The following is a 6,000-nucleotide window of genomic DNA, read 5'->3' on the forward strand; positions in this document are numbered from 1 at the left end:
CTTCTCACAACATAGAGCTGCAATTTCTCAGCTGCAGACTATAGCACACACAAGTCCTGGGGAAACGTGATTTACTTTCAGCAGCACAGCCTCGAGGGAGGATGGCCGGGCTGTGTGCAATAAATGTGCCCAAACCTGAATTTGTTTTCTAAAAGCCGCAAAAGTCCAGTGTGAAAGACTCAGACATTCAATAGTGGTTTTTCGGCTTTGTTGTTACAACAGCTTTGAAAATTCCTTTAATTTGAGGGTCTTGTTTTGTGTAAACTGGATGCAGTACACATTGACAGCAAATGGTTTCTTAGTTTTACTTACATATAAATGTACAAGATGAGAAAGACGTCCATTTATTTTAGTTAGAAATATTTATAGACTGCATAACCACAAAACTCTCTGAACAGTCAACATAATAAAATTATTGGTGAAACACAGCTGAGCCGCACAAAACTGTTAAAAAGCAAGCATGCATAAGATAATTATCAATAAACTACTGATAAGTAAAACTTTTAAAACAAGTGTAGGTTACTAAATGATACATCGGGTTGAGCTTGCTGAAATAAAAAGCTTTTTAACAAGTGTCTGAAACAATTTGTCAGATGCTTCTCTCACTGGAAGAGGTTCACGGGGAAACTGAACTTCCACATTCCAGCAATGGTGACAGAATGTACTCCCTGCCTCCACAGCTAGAGTGAGCACAGGCCCTTGTACAGAACGACCTCCTCCTTATTGCAGAACTGGTCATGATATGTCTGCTCCAGGTTTGGCTCTTGACCCCATGTGGCTTTTAGCATGATCTCATCCTTGCCCTGCCATGAGCATGTTATCATCCACTCCCCCCAAAAGGTCCCTCTGCACTGGGCCACTGGGCATGCTACAAAAAGCAAATTTGAAAGGCTTCTCTTAGGAAGTTTGCAGTTTTTACTGCCTCCTTGTGGTTATTCTTTGCACTGTATCTCCTCAGTGACATTGTTTTTACCACCACAGTAAATGGATTCTAGAGTATTTTTAGTATCTAACCTATTCTGTCCATTTTGCAGTGTGGCTATTCCTTTTTCACAGATTTTGTCACACAAAAAAATTGTCTTTTGCAATAGTGCCTCTTGAAAACATCTACTTTCCCTTGTATTTTTCTCTGATGTTTTGATGCAACATCAAGGGGCTGTTAGGGTTGCCATATTTCAAAAAGTAAAATTCCTGACACCCGCAAAGTTGTTGATCTTGTTGATTTTAAGCTTTTGGAGCTGTTTCCACTGCTTTTTCCATTGTGTTGCCATATATCCAGGTTTTCCATGACAAAATTCCCCTGACACCATTTTTACACCTAAAAACAAGGGCATGCCAGGAATTTCCCTGACATATGGCAAGTCTAAGGCAGGCCAACACTTTCAAAGGAATCTTGTGCCATTGACTTGTTGGGACAAAACACTTTGGAATGCAGGCGAATGTTTACCTCTTGTCAAGCCCCCTCCCCCCCCCGGCACATGAAAGGCTGGCCAAGAGAGGCAAGGCTAGGCTTCGTCTACTGCCACTCAGAAACGAGAAGAACCACCAGGCAGGAGACAGTTGGGCCCACCTTATCTCCAGAATGACCCTGCCTGGAAAAACCACACACCATAGCAAGCTGTCAGTGTGGCTTAGAGAAGAAAATAAACAGTACATTTCACACACAAGCACACATGGCTGAGGGGATATTGGTTTTGTGAGAAAGGGATGTGGAGAGTGAACAAGTTTTTTTCTTCTTACCCCCCCCCTTTCCTTTCCTTTCCTTTCCTGTCTCCTGCACCTGCTGATTCATTTTCATTTTTAATGCAGCACAAGCACATTAAACTCCCCTGTAGATAAGCCCAGAATTACTGGACACTAACGATTGGTTGTGCTTAAGATGACCCCACCTGGGAAGAAGTTCCTAATCTGAAACTCATCGGGGCTGATAAAGGACACTTCTGTACATCTAGAATGTCCTCCACACCACCGAGGAAGCGCAGTGCCGTCGTGGAAAGAGACCTATGCAGACCTTTCTATATTACATTTGGAGCAGGATGGTATCCACCACCATGAAGTGGCTTCCACATCAGCTCCAGAAACATCTGAATGAGCCCTGAGTGTGAAGAACAGAACCAGATCAGTCCCTATGTCCATGTGCAGAACATCAGACACCTCCTCAGATAGCTTTGGGAGAGCTGTCCAGAAAACCTATTCCCCCACCACAGTGCTCATTGCAAGTTCTTTTTAAAGATTGCTTCCTTTTAGCAACCTTAGTACCGGATCCTGTGTCATGGTGTTTGTTTTTAAAGTCAAGAAGAAGGATCCCGCCTCTTCCTTCCATGCTTGATCACGACACATGAAGTTTCAAAAGCCCCACAGAAACCAGGAAAGCAGCTCCAAAGACAAAATGTCTGAAAAATGAAACATTTGCAAGCACAAAAAACATAAGCACACCGTTCCTGTTTGGTGAAGCTGATGTAATGATTGCCAGGTTTTCTCTGTACAAAGATAGATAGATAGATAGATGATAGATAGATAGATGATAGATGATAGATGTTAGATAGATAGATGATAGATAGATAGATAGATATAGATAGATAGATAGATAGATAGATAGATAGATAGATAGATAGATAGATAGATATAGATAGATGATAGATAGTTTAGGGTTTAGTCAAGCTTCAAAAATATACCACTTGCCCGATAACAAATGTTGGAAATGTAAATAAATTGAAGGTACATTCTTTCACCTTTGGTGGATGTGCCCAAGGATCAAGGCTTTCTGGGAAATGATATATAATGAACTGAAAAAGGTATTTAAATATACTTTCCCGAAGAAACCAGAGGCCTTTCTCCTGGGCATAGTTGGCCAATTGGTGTTAAAGAAGAACAGAACTTTCTTTATGTATGCTACAGCAGCAGCAAGAATTCTCATCGCAAAGCATTGGAAGACACAAGACCTACCCACCTTGGAAGAATGGCAGATGCAACTAATAGACTATATGGAGATGGCGGAAATGACTGGCAGAATCCGAGACCAGGGAGAAGAGTTGGTGGAAGAAGATTGGAGGAAATTTAAAACTTATTTGCAGAAATATTGTAAAATTTTTGAATGTTGATGACATTGAAATGAATTGCAGGGGTTCGAGCAACAAGGTAAAATGTAAGATTGGATTAATAATAGATAAACTAATAGGACATGAATTTGCTGAACCAATTTTTAAAAGGGATACAAAAATGGGAGACGTGAGGAAGTCAGGAAAATAAGTTAACTAAAGATGAGAAATTAAGAAAGAGGGAATTTTTGTTTTCTTTTATATGTGTTTTTTCTTTTTCTTTTTTGTGTTTAATGTCTGTATTTTTGTATTTTGTAATTTTGTATCTTTTTTGTTTTTGTATTTTTCTAAACTTTTCTATTGTTAAAACCTAATAAAATATCTTTTAAAAAAAGATAGATAGTTTAGGGTTGCCTTATTTCAAAAGTTATTGAGTTGTTTTTTGCAATGTTGTTGAGCTTTTTTTTTTTTTAAAAAAAAAGGTTTTGCCCATAACTAAAAAGGAAAGAAAAGAGTTTTTGAGCTATTTCGATTGAAATTCGCCAACATTTCCGTCATGGGTTGCCATAATTCATGACATGGCATGGTGAAGACTGGAGCACCAAAGAACCAAGGCAGGATCAGGAAATAAGCAGGGATCCTGTGGGAATGTCCTTTATTCCCCCCCCCCCAGCTGGATGATATGGCCTTTTCTAGGGCTGTCATATTTTGAAGAGCAGAAAGGAAGACACCCAAGAGAAAAACTAAAAGCACGGGGGGTGGGTGTCAGGTGCAGAGGAGGGGTATCTTATAGAAACTCTTTCACACAGAACGATGGCAGGGAATAATATAGGAGTTCCGGATCACGTAAACTGGGCGATGGGGTGGAAAATAGGTTTATATATCTGAGGGGGGAGGAAGGAAAAGAAGGAAGGAGGGAGCAGGAGCAGGAGGGGGGAAATTGAGGGGGAGGGAGCCACTGCCTTAGTCCCGGGCCTCGCCTTGCTTCCCTCCCCTCCCCTTCCGGGTCTGCCCCTAGCACAGCACAGCCCAGGCCCGGCCACCACAGCCACCACCAGCCCCTCACTGCCCAGCAGGCAGCTCCTGCAGAGGGGGAAAGTGATGGGAAGGAGGAGCCAGAAAGAGAGGCAAGGCAGGCAGGCCAGGCAAAGCGGGAGCCTCCCCACCTCGCCTCGCTGGGGGGCACAAGGAGTCCGGGCACAGGACAGACAAACAACAACAACCCGGACATTTTGGAGAATTCCAAAAATCCACCCAGACAGAATTTTTAAGCCTGAAAAAGAGGACATCTCTGGGGAAATCTGGATGTATCTTTCCCCCACCTTCAGAATTGGAGGACAAACCCTTAACTGCATGTAAAAGCTTAAGAATGCAAAATCAGGCAAGGGGCCAGCAGTGGCGTAGCGTGGGGGGTGCAGGGGGGGGGGGCCGGCCGCACCGAGTGCAACATCTGGGGGTTAGGGTTAGGGGGCGCAAATCCACGGGTTAGGGGGCGCAAATTACTTGCCTTGCCCCGGGTGCTGACAACCCACGCTACGCCACTGAGGGCCAGTCTGAGGAGTGAAGCGAACTCTCCCCAGAGGAGGGGGCTGACTTCAGGGCAGGCTGTGTAAGCCTTCTCAGGTGTGCTCACACCTACCCCATTTTCCTTAATAATGGAAGATGCCTAGCCTCACTCTCTGAGGTGCTCTGGTGGTATTCTGGAAATATTGTGTGGCCCACTTCTTCAACTGGACAAACAATTGGACTGAAATTCTTGCAACCTGGATGTACCCCCATCCCTCGCTTATAATCCTAACAGCATTTAAGACTTAAAGATGGCATTTGGGTGCAGCCACCACCACTCGTCTCCTCTCCTCCAGAAGTTTGGGGCAGATCTAGCAGAAGCAAATACAACAGAAAATTCTGCAGCAACTGCACTGTGAAGTTTTTGGAGCTAATTTGCTGCTATCTGCCTTTATTTTACCAAACTTCCCAGTTAGGCAAGACGAAAGAACCCCAAAGATCAAAACCAAGGGGATCTGAGCTACCAGAGAAGACGAGTGAGGCTACTTTGGTGTTTCAAGCTGTGAAAAACACGACCCCACATCTGTTAGCAATTTGTGAGATGGTTCAACAGGGGCCAGAGCAATAGGGGACTAGGCTTCCTGCCCTCTCCCTGAATTGTGATATAACCATGGAAAATAGCTATGCAGTGTAAGACATCATCATATGGTGTACTGTCCCCATTTGAAGAAACCAAAATCAAAAGAAAAATGGCACCACAGCAGCAAAAAAATAGGGTGGTTTTTTGTTTAAAACAATATTTGCTTGTGGACATTTGCCATGCTCAAACTTATTATATTTCCTTCTTTTTCTTCTTCAAGTCCCTGTCCCCTTCTTGACCATGCCTCTCACTTCTTTGCTTTCCCAAGCTTCAGCTGGGAAGTTCAGAACAGCACCTTTCAGTTGCACATGGAAGAATTTTACCTGTAGCTCCTACTGTGAGTGAAATTACTAGGACCACCTGGCTTTAGCCAATTTCATTCACAGGAGGTGTCCAGAATAAAGAGCTTCAGTAGTAGGTCAAAAGCACTCCTCTCAGTTCTCTGAAAAGATGGTGCTGAAATCAGTGGATGTTGCCCATCAAGGAATGACTTGAGGGAAGAAGATGGATGGTTTGTTAATGTCCCCCAGTGGTGCATCCCTGACTCCTACAATGGGTCTCCAAGCTTGTTTAAAAAGTTCCTCAGCCTTCTGGGAGAAAAACATGACCCTAAGAATAGCTGGGTTTTTGTTTTTCTTAAAGTGCTTCTGAATCATTTGGTTTCAGCTACTCTGGAAGGAGGTGGAACCCAGATGGCACAAGAAAGAAGTCAATCCACTACAGGTTCAAAAAGTAACCACTGCTATGTACAGAGACCACTTTGTCAAGTTTCATTGTAGGCACCTTCTTGTCTGCCTTTGGATACGTTATGTACTT

The sequence above is a fragment of the Podarcis bocagei genome (assembly GCF_964188305.1).
Source record: "Podarcis bocagei genome assembly, chromosome: 8".
NCBI classification, from domain to species: Eukaryota; Metazoa; Chordata; class Lepidosauria; order Squamata; family Lacertidae; genus Podarcis; species Podarcis bocagei.